This window comes from Hypomesus nipponensis, chromosome 28, assembly GCF_054491055.1.
Source record: "Hypomesus nipponensis isolate SF chromosome 28, ASM5449105v1, whole genome shotgun sequence".
NCBI lineage: Eukaryota > Metazoa > Chordata > Actinopteri > Osmeriformes > Osmeridae > Hypomesus > Hypomesus nipponensis.
In genome coordinates, this window is record NC_140388.1 from 3,549,451 (window position 1) to 3,573,348 (window position 23,898).

The following is a 23,898-nucleotide window of genomic DNA, read 5'->3' on the forward strand; positions in this document are numbered from 1 at the left end:
GGTGGTGACGGACCAGTGACGGAGTTGATATTCAATGTCTGATGAATCATGATGGCTTAACATTGAATGACTTTGTGTTTTTCAAGTTATTTTTAATTATATAAAATAAAACATTTGATTGTATTGTATAATAATGTATGAATATCAAATATGTGACATGACAGCATCTGTTGCTTTTATGGGTTGATATCAACTCTAGTAGGGTTCAGCGTGAGGGAACATAATATTAAGGGAACATAGCAATGTAATAATACTTTAATAATAAGACTATATTTATATAGCAAATTTCATACAAGAATTGCAGCTCAATGTAAGAACTAGAAACTTAGACATGTTCCATGATAGACATATTAGACATGATTTAAAATATTATTGTGCTCATGTGTTTTAGGCCAGGATGGCTATGAAACTCCCATTGGAGCAGCGTAACAAGCTAAGAGAGAAAATCTTTACACAGACAGAATTAATTAAAAGAGGATTATCTAAGAAATTAGAGAAAAACATGGAAACAGAGAGTTGAAGACTGAAAAATAAAGCAAATCAAAGATTTAAGTGAAAGGGAACAGAGGATTATTAGAAAGAAATGGAGGCATAGCCAGAGAGAATCCAGAAAGAAAAGGCAGATATACACTCAACCATTGGAGACACCTCCAGATAGTCCAGTTAATGTTTTGAATGAGACACCACAGACAGGTAGGCAGGCTGCTTAAAAGGGAAATGAGAAAGGGACAAAAGAAAGCAGAGATGCTCTATAGAAATGAAAACACTCAAAACCAATCTCAGCCAGGCCCAAAAAGAGAACAACGAATTGAGAAAGAAGATATGGCGCATGAAACAGAAAACCACACTGGGTGAATCACTGAGAACCACCACAAAGAGAATGATGGGTAGCAGTAATACCAGCTTCCCTTTGGTAAAGAAAGCACTATTCATTGAAGGGAAACAGGGTGGAGAACCACTTCAGAGATGCCATGCAAAATATAAAAACGTTCTCTTGTCAGGGAGGATTCTTAAAAAATACCGGCTGCTATACAAAATGAGACAATTTGGTCTGACATACAAAACGTTAAGGAACGTTAAGGAATCCAAAGTCAGAAGGCCCACTTACATTAAAACAATCAAACAAACAGTCCAAATACCAGTGCCAATACCACGAAAACGCAAAGATGATGCTGAAAGTTTTGAGAGAGCATGGGGTTGTTCGGGGTAGCAAGCTCAACGATAGTTTTGAGCTTGTTTGTTGATCTCCTCCAAGTGAAGCATGTCTCCTGCACGTTTGTACACGCTGTCTTCACAAAAGCACACCTATAGCAGCAGAGCAAGAGATGATCAATGCTGAGTGTCAGTAGTGGGATTGGGTAAAGGACCAAGCAGCAGGCAAATCTTACTTCAGCACTAAACTTGTGAAGCTGAACTGGCACGTATGACCAGAACTCATACAGCTGTATGAACACCTGTTGCGCAATGAGATAACAACCCGTGTTTGGTTAAAAACCAGTCCAGAGAGTTTAGGAAAATGAAAAAAAACAACTGTAAATATAGCTGCAAGCAGCGATGCAGGTTCCTCCTCAAAATGGCAAAATATTATAAAAATGTACAATGTAGAAGCAAAACAATTTCATGTTTGGCCAACAACAATAGGCTGAATGGGGATTTGAACTCATGAGCGTAAGGTTATAAGTCAGTCTCTCTATCCTCTCTGCTACACACCAACTTTTGGGAACCATGAGTGATGTCTGAGAAGTCTTGTGCAGTTGTCCCACGTTGGCAACAAATCAAACTAAACCTACTATATTCAACCGTGTTGGTTAAACAGTACTAACTAGTTCATTCACTGTGTTAATGAAATGCACTCCACGGCTACAAGCTAGCTAACGCTATACACGAGTCATTAACTTAATCATGCAAGCCCAGGTAACGAAACAATTGAGACCCATTCCCTTTCGACTACAATACCTCTGCTGTTAAGACCGTTTAAGAAATGTTGCAACAGCCTACAGTCTGAATCACGGATATAACTCTATGACATAAGTTACAATCAGGGGGTAAATTGGGGTTTGATATATCGGGGGGCTCTGTGGTTTCTGGGTTTCGATGGCACATGTGTTTGCAAAGCCTACTAAACAGGTATCCTACTCAGTTTAATGACTAACGCAGACTACCTAACTCACTACCCTTCTAATAAATTTGTATAGTACTACTGTGTGCCTCTTTCAGTTATATCTTTAACATATGAAACGTTGAGATTGTATCATCTTGCGGAAAAACATGAAAAACTGAACCTAACAACAGCTTGGCTAGCTCATAACGTTCAGTTCTCGTTTGGCCAAACAACGGTTAGGGTCTACTGAAATTATTACCAAACTTAACTTTACGCTAGTAGCCTAACAAACTCATTCACTGTTGACTATATATATAATATATTTAAGTTGTATGCATAATTTGTGATGACTTACTTTGATTTAGTTGTTGCTTCTCTTAGATGCTTGTTTGCCTTCGTACCTCGTGGCAGAAAATAACCGGAAATGACCAGGCTTCACACCTGTTTTTAGGTCACTTAATGATTTAATCATAGACATTCTTTATTATGTCTATGGATTTAAAATGCTACAGTTTACCTAAATAAATTATCGCCTAAAATGACAATTCATATTGTGTCTTTCTGTCACTTGCACTAAAAACATCCCCGTCTCATGTTAAGGTCCCGAACCCCCTCACATAATCATGACACATCGCACTTGCACATTATCTAAGCACCCATTCCAATAACATGGGATTATCAATAAGACATCATTAGTGTCCATAAAACTAGATGAGCCATTAGAAAACTGCTGCTCTGAGTGATGCAGTGTGTGAGTTTTAAAATAGTAGTTTTTGACAATCATTTGCCACCCCAAATAAAAGACTGGCCAGAGCTGGCCCCCCCAGAAACAATATCCTGGTTACGCCCCTGGCAAGCGTGCTATGCGCGCAAGCGAAATTCTTTGGCTGATTTCAGTGAAATCTTTTTGAGCTTTATGTAAAATAAACATGGTGCTACCGATGGCCAGTCCCTTACTGGCCGTAGGTATAAAATAGTACAAATTTCATGGATGCATGCCAAGACAATCAGTCTATTACTTACATGACAACACACACACGAACACACTTAACCATTTTAGATAATCCGACATGCTATTATTCTAGTGTTCTAGTATTATTCTATATGGTCGGCTAGTATTCGTAAAGCAACACTGACATAACAGGTTGCATTGGCTAAAGTTGTTTGGATGCACGTTGTTTTATAACAAGGAGGCAAAGTTGTGCATTACAATGCAGACATGACAAATAATTGGCACCAACCTGGCGCATTTACAAGAGCAATTAACTGAATAAATACCAGGTATAGCCTATCGGAGACAGTTGCGGTCTTTCCATGCGCCCACCTGCTTTGTTGACCAACCAGCCGGGCAAGTCACTTGTGCTAGCAGCAGTAGCAGCTAACGTTACCTCAGCACCTGCTGCGTCTTCGGAACACTCGGCCTCAACTAAACGTTGTTCTTCTGGGGAAACACTGTGTGGGAGAGGATCCTCTGTTCTGGTAGTGAGTGGGCCCACTGTGCTAGCTGCAACAGCATTGTCATTCGGTGCCTCTTCTTCATATCTGAGTGCCAACTTTTTGGATGTGAACCCAAAGTGTGTGAATGATACACTCTGCTTTCGCTTGCTAGCCCTTGACTTCTCAACGTTTCGGTTTGGCGCACATGGCTAACTATACGTACACAGGACTGGCTGGCTCCGCTTGGCCCCAAAAATGGTTTTGAATTGTGAATACTGGACATGGTGAGATTAAAAACATTTTAGTGACCATTAGTGACAATATTAATTTATTTTGAAAAAAATGTAGACCGCCTTAAAATTTTGCTTTTGAGGCTTTCAGGGGGGCTCATGGGGTAATCGGGGGGGTCGAGCCCCCCGGACTCCCCCGTATTTCGCACACTGCATTTAGGCATGTAGACGTGGTCAAGACATCTTGCTGAAGTTCAAACTGAGCATCAGAATATGGAAGATAGGGGATTTAAGTGACTTTGAACGTAGGATGATTGTTGGTGCCAGACGGGCTGGTCTGAGTATTTCAGACCATCATTTTTTAAATTTTATTCAGACATTACTGATCTACTAGGATTTTCATGCAAAACTAGCTCTAGGGTTAACAGAGAATGGTCCAAAAAAGAGGAAATATCCAGTGAGCGGCAGTTGTGTGCACCAAAATGCCTTGTTGGTGTCAGAGGTCAGAGGAGAATGGGCAGACTGGTTCAAGATGATAGAAAGGCAACAATAACTCAAATAAACCACTTGTTACAACCAAGGTATGCAGAATACCATCCAATACTTATCAAACTACTCTTCACTGATGACAGAAAGCATATCTTATTCTTGGCATGATATTTAAATCCAACTTGAGTTAAATTATATTGTCTAAAATCAACCATATGAAGACATTGTGCTATTATAACTTTGCTATTGTCTCATGTTAAAAATAAATACAGACCTCAGTGTCTCCAGTTTGCAGAATGGATTCCCCAGTCCAGAAGAGAGCAGCTTCATGCCAGCATCCTTCAGATCATTGTAACTCAAGTCCAGCTCTGTAAGCTCTGAGGAGGGGAGAGCTGAGGCCAGCGCTTCACAGCACCGTTCTGAGAGGTTACAGTCATTCAGCCTACATGACATAAGGAGAACATGACACATCATCAGAGTCATAGTTTGTACAATAGGATCATACGATAATCAAATATCACATCACAATATGTGCTTAATCATATAATTATTCAAATTGCTTTGTACATACAGAGCAGTTTTGGAATCTTTGACCACTGGCAGCAGCCTCAGAAGACCTTCTTCTGATCTGGAGTATATCTTCAGGTCAAACACGTCCATCTTCTCTTCTGAAGTCAGCAACACAAAGAAAAGAGCTGACCACTGTGTAGATGAGAGCTTTTTCTCATTTGAGAGACTTCCTGAGCTCAGGTACTTTTGGATCTCCTCCACCAGAGAATGGTCATTCAGTTCATTCAGACAGTGGAACAGATTCATGCATCTCTCGGGAGAAGGATTCTCTCTGATCTTCTCCTTGATGTACTTGACTGTTTCCTTATGGCTCTGTGTGTTGCTTCCTGTATGAGTCAGTAGGCCTCGTAAGTCAGACTGATTGGACTCCATTGAGAGGCCCAGGAAGAAGCGGAGGAAAAGGTCCAGGTGTCCATTCTCACTCTGCAAGGCCTTGTCCACAGCACTCTTGTAGAGGTGGGCGTCTGAGGTGGACTCATCACTGTCTGAGATGGACTCATCACTTTCATTGAGGCTGATGTCAGATGTGTCTGAGGTGGAATGACACATCAGATTCTCATTGTTTTTGATGAATGAGAGAAACACAAACACAGCAGCCAGAAACTCCTGAAAGCTCAGATGGACAAAGCAGAACACCTTCTCCTGGAAGACTTTACCATCTTGTCTGAAGATCTGTGTGAACACTCCTGAGTACACTGAGGCATCATGGACATCAATGCCACACTCTGTCAGGTCTTTCTCATAGAAAATCAGGTTGCCTTTGTCCAGCTGGTGGAAGGCCAGTTTTCCCAGTGACAGAATGCTTTTAATGCTCTCTTCATCCCAGTGTGGATCTGTCTCACTTTTCTCATGATACTTCACCTTCTTCTGTTTGGTCTGTAATACCAGGAAGGCTGTGTACATCTCAGTCAGGGTCTTGGGCATCTTCTCTTTCTTCTCTGTTCTCAGCATGTGCTCCAGGACTGTCACACACATTAGGGAGAAGACTGGAATGTGGCACATGATGTAGAGAGTCCTTGATGCCTTGACGTGTGAGATGATTCTCATGGCCAGCTTCTTATTACTGCATCTCTTCATGATGTACTCATCCTTCTGTGGGTCATTGAACCCTCGTACTTCTGTCACCAGGTCAACACACTCTGAAGGGATCTGATTGGCTGCTGCAGGTCGAGTGGTGATCCAGATGAGAGCAGAGGGAAGCAGGTTTCCTTTGATCAGGTTGGTCAGCAGCACATCCAATGAGGTGGACTCTGTGACATCACACCAGCTCTTGTTCTTTTTGAAGGCTAAGGGCAGTCGACACTCATCCAGACCGTCAAAGACAAACAGAACATTGTACTTGTCATAGTTGGAGATTCCTGATTGTCTGGTTTCTGAGAAGAAGTGATGAACAAGTGCCATCAGACTGAATTCTTCGCCATCCAATAAATTCAGCTCTCGAAACGGCAGAGGAAAGATGAACTGGATTTCCTGATTGGCTAGTCCCTCAGCCCAGTCTGTGATGAACTTCTGCACAGAGACAGTTTTTCCGATCCCAGCAACTCCTTTTGTCAGAACAATTCTGATAGGTGTGTCTCGTCCAGCTGAGGGTTTAAAGATGTTGTTGCATGTGATGGCTGTCTCTGGTCTTGCTGATTTCCTGGATGCTGTCTCAATCTGTCTCACCTCATGTTCTTTATTGACCTCTGCCATCTCACCCTCTGTGATGTAGACATCTGTGTAGATTTTATTGAGAAGGGTTGGGTTTCCTTGTTGAGCTATGCCCTCAAAGACAGTCTGAAACTTCTTCTTCTGTTTAGATTTGAGTTTACGTGAGAGTCTATGATGAGAAAACTCTCCTGAATGACCAAACACAGATGTTATTCTTAACAGGGCTTTAGTTTGCAAGAGAAAGTTACTTAATAGTTCAGAATAGTTTTTCTCATTCTAAATATGGCAGACATTGATGGTTTATACATAAACATGTGTTTTCCATCATTGCACTTTGCCAGTTGAAAGTTACTCTAACACTCTTAACATGTATCTTCATCATAAACCATCAGTCGGTCAACTGAGACTAAATATGGAGTCTCTTACTTTCCTCCAGAGTGTCAGCCAGCTCCTTCTGGTTCATGTTCCTCAGGACGTGCAGTGTGATCTTCAGAGCTCCCTTTCTGGCACTGCTCTCCTGCTTTGGATATTCAGGGTCCACCACTTCCTGGTCTTCCTTCTGACTCTCTAAGCCTTCTGGAAAATCTGAACTCAGAATCCTCAGAATCCTCTTCAGCTCTTCCTTCACAAACCTGATGACTGTCTCCTCAAGCACCTGAAACAGAGAGGAAAGATATCAGAGGAACCAGGAACTCTATACACAGTAGTCAAACCGATTAAAATGATTGGGCCTCATTCACCAATATCTTTGTTATCTTAAGTTATTTCTTAAATGTGTTCTTAAGAAAGTTCCTAAGATAAATCTATGTGATTCATGAAGTGTTCTTAAACAACAGAATTGTTTGCAGGTGATGTGTTGTTAGAATGATGAATCCCAATATTTCATAAGTTGAACGCTTGTGCCCCGTTGCACCTATTTAGCATAAGTAAACGCCCCTTTAATTCCCATAAAAGGGCATGATACGGCAGGGCCATGTCAAATGTCAAAACGACGTAGTAAAGACGGTGGAGGCCTCGACAAAAGACAGAAAAACGTAATAATAATTCTGAGGTGGAGGTACAGCTGCAAGAAGTTAGCGACAAACGACACATCATATTTAATAGCGTCAGCTGTGGATACAAAGCAGTAAATAAAACCGATGCATGGAATGCAATTACTCATGCAGTGAACACTGTATCTGGAGAACTGCGCAGAACTGATGAAGTGAAAAAATAAATGGTTTAACTTTAATCTGAATTCTTAAGCAAAAAAACATCAGTTGACTGTTACAAATATCCATGAGGACTGCTCTTGGTAGCCTAAAGCGTTCCAACAGGTAGCTTACTCGTCGCTCTCTGCAAATAAATCGGTAGCAATAAATACGCCATTGTGTGGTGTAGTCCTAGTGTGCAGAATAAGCCTACTTTGGGCCTATAAATACAGTGATAAGTCACTTATTATTTGATGGCTAAAGTTTCCTGTCAACATAATTGATTTGAATTGAAGGCAAAGCAAGGCTAGTTTACAGTTGTTTACAATCTTTTCAATACATCTAACAAGTTTCCTTGTTACTTGTTGTACAATAAATATGCCATTGTGTGGTGTAGTCCTAGTGTGCGGAATAAGCCTACTTTGGGCCGATAAATACAGTGATAAGTCACTTAGTATTTGATGGTAACGTTTTTTACAATCGCTATGACAATCTTTTCAATACGTCTAACAAGTTTCCTTACTCTTAATGCACCAACACACCTACTACACACAATTGGCAAAACTGTTAATTCCATGCTCAAAATCACACATTGTAAACTGAACTCAAACATTAATTTTCATAACACAAAAATACACAAAGAATACACCATATCTACCAAAACACTAACACACGTTTGCTTTCAACAGGAAAATTTAATCAATCATAGCACGTCATAACAAACACTAACATCAGATGAAATTACAGAAACTGCATTCTATTATACACTATATGTGTCAGGTCTCACAGTATATCAAATATCAGCATTTGATCATTTTATTAATATTTTTGCCATGAAAAACACATAAAATGAAGTAAAATGAAGCACAGAAGTATGATGCAAGGGTATGTGAAATCACCAACACGCAACTAAGTAAGGACACGATTTATTGTAAATGGCTAAAACGTCCATTCGCTCATGAGATTGACTCCTGCCCATGCATTTACAGTAAAGTTTTCGTCCTAAGCAGGCATTAATTAAACCGATCAAATCAAATGTATTTGTATAGCCCCTTTTACACGCAAGCATGTCACAGAGGGCCTAATATACTCTTTAATAAGAACAGTCTATTTACATTACAGAAGACTGTGTCAGTAAGCAACATCATTTTTCTTTCGCGTAGACTACATGCGGCAATCCTAACAAAATATCCGTCCACTGCAAACACGTAACATATTCTCATGTAGATTAGTGCATGACATGTGTACGGTGGCCCTGAAGTGCAAATCAAATCCCCTAAAATGAGTACATCCCCCAAATGAAAACGCTCCCCCCGAATACGAGTCAACTCCCCCCAAATCGGATGACTTGTTCACCTCCCCCCAATACAAAAACACGCTCCCCCAAATGGAAAACGACATTACATTAACTCTGAACGGAAATTGTAGGTACTACACTTCAGCGCTGATTGGATGCAGTAGGCTAACAAACAAGAAATAAGAAATTGATCGACAGTAGTACAAAATGACAGATGTGCATTAGGAAATTTGTTTGGTTATGAAGCATGTAGCATATGGCTACTTATGCAAAAGCATAAATTGCATGTTAAACGTAAACATCGATAGCCAAACAACTAGTCCACGTACTCTGTCATTATCATGAACTTGGTCGTTTTGGTTGGAAGGAAAGAGGAAACATTTGTGTTAACAATTCAGAGTCATGACACTATACTCTTTATTTTAATCAGGGTCATTCCTATGAAATAATCTTAGATATGCTGTTAACGTTTCACAATATTAAAATAAGTAGGCCTACTATGCGCAGGCTAAAAACGAAGTTGAAGGAAGCAGGACTTTTCAGAAGAAAAATCTAATTGTCCACAACTAGAACGAAATGCCACAATGACAGAGTAACGTGGACCAGGATAGTTGTTTGGCTATCGATTTGTACATTTAACAGCAATACTTTTGCATAAGTAGCCTACTATTTGCTACATTCTTCGATAACCAAACAAATGTCCTAATGCACGTAACTCTGTCAGGCTATTGCATTTTGTACTTCTGTCGATCAATTTCTTATTTCTTGTTTGTTAACCTACTGCATCCAATCAGCGCTGAAGTGTAGTACCTACCCTTTCCGTTCAGAGTTAATGTAATGTCGTTTTCCATTTGGGGGAGCGTGTTTTTGTATTGGGGGGAGGTGAACAAGTCATCCGATTTGGGGGGAGTTGACTCGTATTCGGGGGGAGCGTTTTCATTTGGGGGATGTACTCATATTAGGGGATTTGATTTGCACTTCAGGGCCACCGTACATGTGCACCAGCAGATACTATTTCAAAAGGAATTCCTGCATTAAAATAATGTATCATGACAGTTTGTATGATTTGGTCATTTATTATCACACTAGCATTTAATTATCACGGCAAACAATTACACTGCACTAAACTGTAAGTGTAAATGTAAAGTGAAAATAACAAAACCAAACCAAAAAATGATCCAAAGACTCGTAGAAAGACTGAGTCGGGAAATGAACGAATCATTCTGTTTACTTGGACGAGCCTATGCAACAGTCCCGATGCGCGGCCATGAGAAAATGAACGAATCACTCTTTGAGAGGACTCGTTACTCCCGAGTCCTTCTAAGGATTCGTTCAAAATGAACGAATCGTTCACCGACACATCACTACCCAGAACCATGCAGAGAACAGAGCCTTGTGTATCATTCATGTAATGCCTCATGTATCACCGGCCAAACTGGCTAGTGAGTTTTTAATAACACCCACCAAAATGAATTTTAACCCGCATTTGGTGGGTTGGCGGGTGTTAATTTAGAACCCTGGATGTTGTGCTAACCGTGTCAAGAGTTTAGCAAACTTGTAAAAGTATTGAAAACATTGTCATAGCGATTGTAAAATACTGTATTTATATAGGCCTAGCACAATTAATACACAATAGAAATTCCAAGTGCTTTACAAATGAGCAGAAGTGTAGGTTTTTAAGAAAAAAACAGCTGGAGAGAATAGAGAATAGCGTTCTCATATAGAGCACCTCTGCTGTGGAACAAATTACCTGTCTCTATTAAGGAGGCTGATACTGTTTCGACATTTAAAATTAGGTTAAAAACTTTCTTATTTAGTCAATTCTACGATTGTTAAAGGTAAGTATGTGTGTATGTACTTTATTTATAAACCTTGGGTGCGTGTTTGCCTATTTGTGTATCACATGTCATTTTTTAATTGGAGCTTATATGTTCATATTGCCCCATCTAGATGTTACATCTAGATGTTACAAATAAAGCAAACCTGTTACTGTATATTGTTACTGTTATAGGTTCCGATGCTGTATATTGCTACTGTTATAGTTTCTGTTACTAGTTGGAGACAACGGGGGATGGGTTGTTTTCATCCTTATTCATATAAGTATACATTATTTTAGAGTTCTTTCCCCTGGAACAGATTTCATGTTCCAACCGAGGGAGGCTGTCACTGTCTTGGTGTGTGGGGCCGCATCAAATACCCCCTTTTTGCTCTGTTAAATTGCTGCACTAGTCCACACTTGACCGGTGGGGATCTCATTCTATTATGACTGTAACTGTTAGCTGCTCCTGGCATTCTCTAATCCCTGCTCTCCCCTCTCTTGTGGTGTGGGGGGTTTCAGTTGTCAGCACCTGCCTGGTCGTCGGTCGGCCAATGCTGGACCTGGTCGTCAACCGGAAACCAGTCTCCATGACGGCCAACAGTGAGTCTCCCGGTCCTGTCCTACATCTATAAAGTAAACAATGGATTTTGGTGTTTCAAAACCCATTGACACTGTATGACTATGTTTAGCCTGTGTTCTGCTCCTTTCTCTCACCAACCGTCTCTGGAGGAGGGGTTCCCTCTCTGAATTGCTCCTCCCAAGGTTTCTTCCATTTTTTCTCCTGTTGGGAGTTTTTCTGGGAGTTTTTCCTTGTCTTCCTTGAGGGTTTAGGTTGGTTGAGGGGCAGTTCTATGGGCGTATGTGTAGCCCTCTGTGACATGCTTGCATGTAAAAAGGGCTACACAAATAAATTAGATTTGATAAGTGTAGTGTGTATTTATTAAAACAAAAACCAAAAATATGTGGAAAATTATGAAAATTATTAGTTGGAAAATTATAAAGGATAATAAAAAATTAGAACAGATGAAAAAGGTATATAAACTTATTTTGCGCTAACATGTCAGCTCTCAATTGTGCTTAAGAGTGATCTTGGGTGTGTGTAAATTATGTTCTTACCTAAGAACAAATCCCAAATAAGAAAACATTGGTGAATGCCAGAATTTTCGTGAAAACTGGGTTTGAGAACAAATTTGTTCGTAACATTTATTGAATGAGGCCCCGTTTGTACTTTAAATGAACAGAAAACTCACTGTGAATATAGAAGACAAGTCCTCGTGGTGACTCTGGTCTGACTTCTGTTGATATCTGTGGACAAGAGATGACATTAACCAATGACAATATGTGTTACTAAAATAATCTTTCCAGACTCTATATCTCTCACTGTGAACCTTTACCACATGGTCTGTAAGTTACCCATTATGTACTGTACGTTTTTATTCAAAATCACCTACAGTACCATAACAAACTAAATATTGACAAACCATTAATCCCATTAAACCCATTAAAACCTGGCATTCCCTCCTGGATCTTCAAATAACTGAGAGTCAGACATGCAGGGATGTGATGAGGGATACTTTAGTATCTACAGTCAGTAGCTCTAACCCTGTGTTTTAGTAGGGATGTGATGAGGGATACTTTAGTATCTACAGTCAGCAGCTCTAACCCTGTGTTTTAGTAGGGATGTGATGAGGGATACTTTAGTATCTACAGTCAGCAGCTCTAACCCTGTGTTTTAGTAGGGATGTGATGAGGGATACTTTAGTTGTGCTCTGATATGGATGCATCATGTTGCATTGATTCATATTCATATCAAATACATTTAAACATCTCTGATATAGGAATGGCGTTTTCGGTCCAGAATTTGCATTTGCTGTCTCACTAATTTAATCACTAATCATAAATACATTATAAAACAATTATAATATATGAAGGTTGAGTCCCAGTAGAGACAGCTTCTTCACACCATGTCACCTTCATCACATAACATTAAACACCAGCAGAGGTCAGTTCATACCCTTCGTCATTAGAAGACCCTCCTCCATCACTGAACTTGATAGGTGGATTCATTGACTTGTCACTCTTCATGGACACACAGCTGGGTACAGGTGAGGCTGGTCTCTGCTGTTTGATCCTGTCAACAAACACAATAAAGTGTCTTACAGACATGAAATTGTTTATATTGACCCGACATACTGATTGCATCAATATGAAGCTTAAATCAATTATTAGTATTATCAGAACCAGGCTTAAATGTTGCTGTTCAACATGAATGAGAGTCAGACAGGCAGGTTTCCAGACCTGTTGTTATTCTGTATCTCTCACTGTGAACCTTTACCACATGGTCTGTATGTCAGCCAGGCTGGCAGTCAGCATCTCTAACCCTGTGTTTTAGTAGGGATGTGATGAGGGATACTTTAGTATCTACAGTCAGCAGCTCTAACCCTGTGTTTTAGTAGGGATGTGATGAGGGATACTTTAGTATCTACAGTCAGCAGCTCTAACCCTGTGTTTTAGTAGGGATGTGATGAGGGATACTTTAGTATCTACAGTCAGCAGCTCTAACCCTGTGTTTTAGTAGGGATGTGATGAGGGATACTTTAGTATCTACAGTCAGCAGCTCTAACCCTGTGTTTTAGTAGGGATGTGATGAGGGATACTTTAGTATCTACAGTCAGCAGCTCTAACCCTGTGTTTTAGTAGGGATGTGATGAGGGATACTTTAGTATCTACAGTCAGCAGCTCTAACCCTGTGTTTTAGTAGGGATGTGATGAGGGATACTTTAGTATCTACAGTCAGCAGCTCTAACCCTGTGTTTTAGTAGGGATGTGATGAGAGATACTTTAGTATCTACAGTCAGCAGCTCTAACCCTGTTTTTTAGAAGATATTTTACTTGCATAAAGCAAAGGGCAACATTGGGCTTTTAGATCATGAATACTACTTTAAACCTTGCTTCACAAAAGAAAAATACAGAACAGATGACCTCTTTACACCATGTCACGTTCATCACATAACATTGAACACCAGCAGAGGTCAGTACATACCCGTCCTCATTAGAAGGTCCTCCTCCATCACTGAAATTGAAAGGTAGACCCATTGACTTGTCACTCTTCATGGACACACAGCTGGGTACAGGTGAGGCTGGTCTCTGCTGTTTGATCCTGTCAACAAACACAACAAAGTGTCTTACAAACATAAATCACTGAAGTAGACACCACAGATATATCCATACTTTCCACCAATATGGGTTGTTAAAAGAATCTGTTGTTACTCTGTATCTCTCACTGTGAACCTTTACCACATGGTCTGTAAGTTACCCATTCTGTACAGAACTTTTTTACTCAAAATCACCTTCAGTACCATAACAAACAAAATATTGACAAACATCTAATACCATCAAACCCATTCAAATCTGACATTCCTTCCTGGATCTTCAAATGAATGAGAGTCGGACAGGCATGGAAGTGATGAGGGATACTTTAGTATCTACAGTCAGCACGTCTAAGCCTGTGTTTTAGAAGAGATTATACATGCATGAAACAAGGGCTACTTGGGCTTTTAGATTTTGATTACTACTTTAAACCTTGCTCACAAAAAACACACCATGTCACCTTCATCACATAGTATTGAACACCACCAGAGGTCAGTACATACCCTTCCTCATTAGAAGGTCCTCCTTCATCACTGAAGAAGAGAGGTGGATCCATGGACTTGTCACTCTTCATGGACACACAGCTGGGTACAGGTGAGGCTGGTCTCTCCTGCTGGATTGGGCTTCAACACAACAGAGACAGACCTTCAGTGTCTCATTTATTCTGATTAATGATGATGTCATAAAATCACTGCTGAGCGCTGAGATGGAGAACAGTCATGAACAGTTATGGATTCTCATCTTACCTCTTAGCTTTGGTGTCCATGTCATGTTTCCCAGAGAGACTCATTTTAGAAGTAGTGCCCCCCTCCTCTCTCTCCCCTGAGAGACTCATTTAAGAGGCAGCGCCCTGAAACACAGTAATGTTTTGTTGGTTGCTTAGTATTATTCTAAAACAAAGATTACAATGTTGATACATGGATTTTTTCCCATCCAGTAATAAGGCCTTTTCAGTCCCTCAGTGTGTGTGCAGAATTGCATCTGTCAGAAGCGTGATGTTTCCCCAGAGAGACTGGGCTGCTCATTGAGTAGAGAGACCAGCAACTTGTCTCTGGACACCAGCATGTTATGCAGCTGCCCTGTTTCCTGCAAGGCCATCGATACAGGAAGCTCCTTATACAGTATACTGCAGGTTACAACCTCCACATGTATATATACTGCAGGTTACAACCTCCACATGTATATATACTGCAGGTTACAACCACTACATGTATATATACTGCAGGTTACAACCTCCACATGTATATACACTGCAGGTTATAACCTCCACATGTTAGCCTGACGTTGTCATACTCATAATTCTGGTCAGAATATGAGTCTGATACCGCTCCGTTGGGCTGTGACTATGAGGCGTGTTTCAACCAAACCCGGAAAAAAAATGTCTCTTCGCTCAATTCGATAGACCTACAACCAATCAGAGCAACGTAATATGTTGTTTATTGAAAACAAATTCACGTAGTTGATTACGTTACTGTTGATCATCAGTCTATCATCGTAAAAAGCCCGCCCTGACAATTTGATTTGTCCGAACAGCTCTTGTTTGGACATAGTTTTTCCCCAACTGAGCTACCCCAGACCCAACTTACAACTTCCCGGCCATTTTTTCTGTAGGCGGGGCTAAGTTTGGCTGGCACCCAAGCTATCCAAATGTATATATACTACAGGTTACAACCTCCACATGTATATAATGCACTGTATTAATTATGTTTTATCTTTTTGTTTTCTCTCTTTTTTATAGCATTATGTCTGTTATTTTATATGGAACTTGGCGTCTGAAATAAAGATTTATATATATATACTGTAGGTTACAACAACCTCTACATGTATATATAGTGTAGGTTACAACCACTCCACAAGGCAGACCTGGAGGGTACTATAAAGGATGACTATATACATTTACATTACATTACATCAGGGATGGAAATTAAATCTTTTGTCCACCGGCCACTGTGGCTGGTGAATTTCAAAATCTACCAGCCACTCAATGTTTTTACCAGCCACTTGTTTTTAACCGACAGTGTGTAACTGCATGTGAAAATTAATACTACAAGATCTAGGCTACAATACTTAAGCAGTTTATTTAATCTCAAGTCTCAATGAAACACTGACACTTTCTCTTTCTTTCTTATACATACACAAACCACAAACTGATATACGTTTCATTAAATGAGTAGGGCAGATTAAAAAACAAACTAACATTCCTCCACCCATCCTCCGCACTCCCAGTACAATTTACTCCTGCTCATCAGAATCAGATTCTAAAGTTCCAGAGGTGCTTTCCTGAGCGTTCTTCTTCCAAGACAGGGTCGAACAGCAGAGTAGCTTCGCCCTGAAGGGGCTTATTTTCCCGATAATGACAACGGCGTCCTATACATTATCCCGCTTATTACACGGCTACTTGCCAAAAAAATTACTTAACACAGTGTGTCTTTTTACAATTTATATGTTACCATTCGTAGTGTTGATCAGCAGAGAAATAGTTCGCCAAAGACGTTGAACTTCATAGACGTTGACATTTTTTTAGGCTTCAAATCAGCTGACGTTGCTAAGCAACGGAGTATGCTGGGATTGAAAAGTTACCGGACTACATGCGGAGTGCTACGAAAGACGTGAATCCGAGGCAAAAAGGCCACTTCTCTTGACAGCGGTCAGTTATACATAGCAACGCTCTGTTATCAAAAAATAATTGACCGCAGAACGTTGGGAAGCCCCATGCAAGTGAATGGGGCATTCTACAGCATTAAGAACAGCCGTGTAATACTTTTATTCACCCGCCACGGTGGCCGGTAGGTAAAGCTAGTTTACCCGCCACAACACAAAATCACCCGCATTTGGCTGGTGCTAATTTCCATCCCTGCATTACATACATTTAGTCATTTAGCAGACGCTCTTATCCAGAGCGACTTACAGTAAGTACAGGGACATTACCCCCGAGGCAAGTAGGGTGAAATGACTTGCCCAAGACCACAACGTCATTTGGCTCGGCCGGGAATCGAACTGGCGTCCTTCAGATTACCAGCCCAATTCCCTCACCGTTCATCCACCTGACTCCCTATATCTACACCCTATTTCTACTTCTGTATCCAGGAGCAGTTATACTACCTCACTGCTCTGACTCCAACAAAGCTGCTACAGACAATGGGGACCTCAAGGTGCCACTAAGGCAGAGATCTGGTACAGGGACCATGAAACAGGATAGGCCTCTTTCTTTCTCTCACCTCCCTTCTAAATCTCTCTTTCTGCCTCTCTCTCTCTCTCTCTTTGTTAATTTAAACCCTTAATTACACATGTATAGTTTCCTTGTCAACCGTCATAGCCGGTCTCCTTCCCTGGCCACTGTTAACTGACAACACAGTACATCCTCTTCCTGTGACAACACAGGTAGGAGGTCCTTAACCACTGACTGACTGTGTTGTTAACACATTTTAGCTTATGATCACATTTACAGACACACTAGACATGTTTCATGGACATGAAACAATGTTATATTGTACAGCCTAGGATCTATGCTGTCAAACAAACACACCTGCAGTATTTGAAAGGATAAGACATCAGACCAGGGTTAGGGATGCTAATTCCCTTAATCATACCCATAGCTGCGGGAACATATTTTATCAAGGGGGTGCTGGGGGGGGCTTAATGTTGCGGGGCGGCAGGGACGTACTGTGAGTAAAAATAGGCCCTGGACTTCTTGATCCAGACCGGCCCACCAGAACTGGCCCCCATATACGCCACCACAGCTGCCCTGCTAATGCAAGCATATTCAGTGTTCGATGTGATGCAAGTTTGGGAGTTCTATCCTTAATGCGAGCATTTCTAGTCTGGCCTTTATTTGAGCACAAAATAGTTGAGCTTTATGTAAAATAAACATAACTGTTTTTCAATTGGTAAAACCTTGTCTAGTGAAGGTGATTTCTTTGTCTCTTAATTTTTCAGCCCCACCCTACGTTTCTTAGCCTGGTTTTCCATCGTTATTCTTCTCCCGGTGCTCCCGGTGGCCAGTCCGCTACTGCGGAGCTGTGCCACTGTGGTGGATTTTTAAGTCATATCAATTTAAATGCTCGTGCTGTCAGGGCACCCTCAGCACCCCCAGTTAACCCTAACCCTATTCTGGACGGACAGTAAATCCTTCATTCTCCAACATGTGAATAAACAAAACTACTGACCTTCATAAAACTCTGGTTTCACCATCAGCCTCCTCTCTGTGCTCCATCTGGTTCTGTGTGCGTCTGACAGTAATGCTGACAGTCTGATCACCTGTAGTGCTGCCTTGTACTCATCTGATCCCAACCTTGAAGACTCCTCTTACTGCTGTTGCTATTGTTACTGTTCATGGAACATACAGTACATATTTGAACGTGTCACACCCACATACAGTCACCCACACACACTTCTGGTTGGACCAGTTGATCCTGTTTGGAGTCTCGTTTTAACTCGTCTGGAACTTACCTCTGTAAGAGTGCATGCAAGCCCCAACAAGAGGGGAGAAAGGGGGAGGAGTTGAACACCGAATTGAACACCCTGTGGTGTGGGAGTTTTTATAGACAATACTCTGTCAACCATGTGTATAACCATTATGCATGTATGTGTAACCCATGTGGTGAGAAGAGGAGCGTTCTCACCCACTTTGTCACAGGCTTTCCAATTATATATCCAAACATGCCAGCGAAACACATTTAAAGTAGCTATTGGGATTAAAATGAGTGAAAGATGGAGAGAGAGGAGAGAGAGAAAGACAGAGACAGACAGAGAGAGAGAGGGAAAGAGAGGGAAAGAGAGGGAAAGAGATAGAGATAGTTAACCATGTGTTTCATTGTTAACTAAGTGTGTGTGCTTGTAGTGTGGTAGTGGGGTGAACACAAACACACACAAACAGGAGGCCCAGACAAGTGGTTCACAATGCAGCCATGTCTTAATGCTGCCCCCTAGTGGTGCTACACTTGTCTCATTAAAACAATGTCAAGACTTTACAAGTGTTGTGGTATTAAGGACAGAAGATGGTTCATGTTGTATTGAATCCTGGTCCTGGTGGTTTAGAGTGTGGGACAACACATGGAGATACCTTGACATTTGCACACACCATTCTACAACTTCTCTCTCTTCAGCTTTTGCTTCTCTTACTGTCTTTCTCCTCCTAACATGTATTGTAAACTTTATATCTCTCTCCTCCTAACATGCACTGTAAACTTTCGCTTTGATTGTCTGAGTTCCGTGAAGTGATTTAAGTAACGCATGTGATTGGACAACACATGGTAGTGTGGAGCGCTGTCTGGGACATTCCCAGCTGCGCTGATCCGGCGCAGTATGGGTTCATTTAAAATAACGGTAGCTTTATCAATATTTAATTTAAACAATTATTTATGAGAAAAGTATCGAGGTCCAGATAGAACCTTTGTCGTTTCTAGTTTCAAAAGGTCTTAAGGAAATGCAAACACTCTTTTGAATCAAATATAACTGTTTTATTTGAGCTTGAAGCGAGTTACAATTGAGGAGAAGCAAAGCAGAAAGACATTAGCACATGTCCCATCCTCCAGCAGGGTGGACCTCAGTCCCATAGTCACAGAGCCACAAGTGACCAGCCCACACCTGTGTTTGGTCATGATAGGGGCATGCTGGAGGGGCCGGCCTCTCTCTGTGTTCCCCTCAACCTGCCGGGCCTCTCCAGCCTCTAGTTTAGTGCAGTCTCTAACTGCATCCCAGATGGAACTACAATCTGGGACAGGAATACAACCTTCATCTACGGTACCAATGTTCTCCTAACACTGGAAGGGCTTTCCCAGAGTCAAAGGGACTCCGACAGGGGGAGCTACTTCATCAGAAATAAAGGGCAGTTTAACATCCATTTTAAGGCAACATTTCCATCATTGTTGCACCCACTCGTTCATCCTGATATTCAGTTTGGTCAACAAACTCCCGGGATCCCAAATACACCAGGCATTCCGCTTCACACATCGGGAATTATTGTTTAGTTCTATTTTAGGGCACACGCATCCATTCACTCATTGTCTCTTCACAACTTCCTCACCCTAAATGAGTGAACACAATATACAGTTGCTCAGGTTTTGTCTTGGTGCACACATGTCAGTTATTCATTTTTCCTGTATACACGGTCCATCTGTACCATTGGTTAGCTTGAGCTCGGTTAAATAAGACACTGTTATCAACTTCCTTCTCCTGTACCAGTAGGTCTGGGACAGGTATTACACCTTGAACTACGGGCAAGTGTTCTGAAGCAGGTGGGGGCCTTCTGGTAGGGGGGGTCCATATCCCTGGACCTCTATTCTATACATAGTTCATGTTTGGGTGTCCATTGTTTAGCTAATAATCCTGTAAGCTCCCATGTGTTTTCCCCCCAATGTGATGGTGAAGGTGCTCTGTGACTCAGCCCGTGCTCTCAGGGTTTCCTGTCCTTCCTCTCTCTTCAGTCCACATAGACCATCTCGCCCGGCCTTCACCCTCACCTCTCTCTTCAGTCCACATAGACCATCTCGCCCGGCCTTCACCCTCACCTCTCTCTTCAGTCCACATAGACCATCTCGCCCGGCCTTCACCCTCACCTCTCTCTTCAGTCCACATAGACCATCTCGCCCGCCCTTCACCCTCACCTCTCTCTTCAGGTGAGTCTCGGCTGGACTGAGAGAAGCAATGTGAGAGAACATCATCACAGGATCCTGTTCCAGCCCTGCCTGTCTCTTTAGTCGTGTAGGGGAGTCCACATCTGGTGAGACAATCTCACACTGGTCTCCAGGGTCCACCTTTCCCATGGCTTGGGGCAGTTCATGTGGCCAATAGTTTTGCCTGCAGTTTGGTAAGCTCAGGCCTGTAACCACGGTAAATCCTACAATCTTACACATCCTAGCCCCACACTCAGATGCACTGGTCCTTCAGAGATAGAACACACATAGGGGTCTGGACAACGGCTGTATGGAGAGAAAGGACTCACCTTGATCAGACAGCATAAAAGTTCCTCTGACTTCACATATTTTCTTCAGGGGCTGTCTTGGTGTTAAAAGGAGGATTCCAGGATGGAAAAACAGGATGGGATTTGACTGCTGTGGGTGCTTCTCCAAATACATCTTTTACTTGATATCAGTCAGCAGGTCTTTCTTTAAACTCACTTGTGTGATGAGATAAGGGTGAGTGCAGTTGGCTCCTTCCCCATGTTATCTGTCCTCGTGTTCTCCAGACTCCCCCTGGATGAACCTGAGCACCGACTGTGTTCACAGGCCAGAGGACCGGGAAGAGGAACACTGACAAACGTGTTGGAATGAGAAAGGCCCTCCTCTGCCTCAGCAGGCGGAAAGCAGGGAAGTCCCACCAGGTATCATCCTTTTCTACCTTGGCTCTCACTGACCATCTCCAATGTTGAATTACAGGTAAATGTCTAGGGGCAGCCAAATGACCAAAGTCACCCATGTTTCGTGGCAGCCTGTGTGTTTTGCGAAGTGGTCCGAAGGTGGGCCTTTACAGGGTCTTAATGAATACATACAGTACCAGTCAAAAGTTTGAATGGGAAAATGTGTCCATACTTTTGACTGGTACTGTATGTGATTCAGATTCAGAACGATCTATTTGGGGTTTTCTTTTGTGGGTATATTGGGCAGGTGGCTCTTTTTACTGTTCTGAAAGTAAGAACAACTTTTAACTCTTTAACTCCTTGACTGGAGTGTCTTCAATCCAACGTCCTCCCGGCTCCGTCAGTTGGCATGGTAATACTCTTTCCAACAGCAAACTCTCCTATACGTTATGGCTGCTCTTTCCATCACCCCACACTGCCCTGCTGCCTGTGAGACTATCACTTTCCACTCTTTGTTTGGGGCCTCAATCTTCCACCGTGAGTATTCCTATGGGGCGTCATGTTCTATATTTGTTTCTCCAACATTCTTGATGGGGGATCTGACTTCCCCTGTCAGGCCCGCCCTCCCAGTTTAACTCAAACCCCCTAAACTCCCCTGACGAATCCAGGGAACTCTCCTCCTCTCGCCCTGTCCCTCTCTGACTGGGACATGGCACCCCTACCCCCTCCCTCTCTCCTCCTCCTCTCCTAGACTCTCTCTCTCTTCCTGCTTGTCATCCTCAGTCCTACTCGTCCTTCTCTCTCGCCCTCATCCTCTCCTAATGGATCAACAGAGGAGGCCGTTCTCCTCCTCTCCTTCCCTCCCCTCTCTCATCAGGTATCATTAGCTCAGCCTCTAACTAGGGCTGTCAAACATACGGCCCGCCAGGTGGTCCAGCTCGGCCCGGCGGGTGTCTTTGCTAAGTTAGAAAATGACAGAAATACATGAATTTTATTTCTCTAAAAGTAACTGCTATTCCCAATCCTAATGTCTCTAAAGAATGTGGAGGTTTATGAGTACAAACGTTTTGTAATGTTTTTAATCGATCCAGTAATTGCTTCAGAAACAGCGTAAATGTGATGTCTGCTTCGGAGGCAGAAGCGCTCAGTGCCACAGGCAGCAGCGCTCGCTGCTCGCTTTGTGACACGCTTGACGTCAGACGCCTCACAAAGCGAGGGAATCAGCAGAGGAGATAAACAGGGCTAATACGTTTCTAGCACACTGCTGTAAAGCAGCATGCAACCAGTTGTATCCAGGCAGCACCAACAGCCTTTCAGCTGCCCTCTGGTCCGCTCCACCACTGACCCAGCCCCACTATGTACAGCATTGTAGCGCCGCTCCTGCTCATTCTGGGGGTTTGTCAGCGGGTGAGGAGCCAAGTTTGCAACGGGTAACCATGGTCACCTAGGGGTATACATTAACCACATACTCAGATGCCGATACAAGATCATTGCCTTATTTGACCGTAGCCTAATGATCCTAAATGACACATATGAGCACTAAGCCAGCCATCCTGCACAGCACCTGTGTGAGTCTGTTCCCCACACTGCTGTTTCACAGGAGAAATGAATCCTGAGTAGAGCCAGGACACCGTGCCACAACATGTGTCAAACACATGAGTGCATCCCAGATCACAGCACATGAATAGAGTGGAAGTGTTTTCTGTTCACATGAGCGACTTCATGATCAGATGGGGCCCTCATAGCAACGTGAGTGCAGTCGATGGCTCCCATTACATTAGGAAATCGGCTCATCGCTGTGAACTGCAGTGTAATGTTGGCCTGCTCAGCGCCAGTGAAGGGAAAGTGTCTGTACCGGGGTGACATACGGATGAGAGCGTTCCATCCAGCTGGCATGGTGCGGCTCAGGGAGGGTTGGGAAATGCCTGAGCGCTCAGCCAGCTCTCTCTGGAAAGCCCCCGCGGGGAGGAAGCCCAGTGTGGTTTACACATCATCCACAGGATCAACTGAGCATCATACGGGAGGGATTCAGCCCACCTGTTACTGTGTCTCATCCTGTGGAGGTGGACCCTGCCTCAGGCCTCCTGTGGGTCATGGATGAGCCAGAGTCAGGCTCACTGAGACAAGGGCATTTTACCATGACTGTCTTGGAGCTGCACAGCACAGCCAGTATATATCATCTGTGGTAAATAATCTGTGCTGCGTGCAATATTACCATATGCAGAGGGGGACTTGCATTTCCGAGGAGTTATTAAGTGGTGGCGGATTAAACAGTTAAAAGCATTTCCAGTTTGGGTTTGGCATTTTGATGTGAATCATCCACATCAATGATCAAACTTTTATTGGCGGAGGTAATTATGTTTTTTGAATCGTCAATGTCATAGACGTATGACAGTAACTGTAGTGGAAACTTTATTTTGTAATGTTTGGTGAATTTCGGCACTTTTCAGTTAGAATTCGCCACGTTACAGAGCCAGACAAGACTTTGCGGACGGGCCACACATTCTCACGTCAAGTTCATTTTTTAAACATCACACGGTGTGCGTGAAACCAGCGTACACAACGTTTATACATGAGAAGAGACCTGCCATCAGCAACCCTGGTCTCTACAGCAGGAAGTGACCTGCCATCAGACAGCAGCCCTGGTCTCTACAGCAGGAAGTGACCT

General features: G+C 42.4%; 1 pseudogene; it reads right to left on the bottom strand.

Moving 5' to 3' along the window:
* Positions 1 to 14,768, bottom strand: part of LOC146219514 (protein NLRC3-like) — a 52,730-nt pseudogene extending 37,962 nt beyond the window's left edge.
* Positions 14,769 to 23,898: the final 9,130 nt, after the last annotated feature.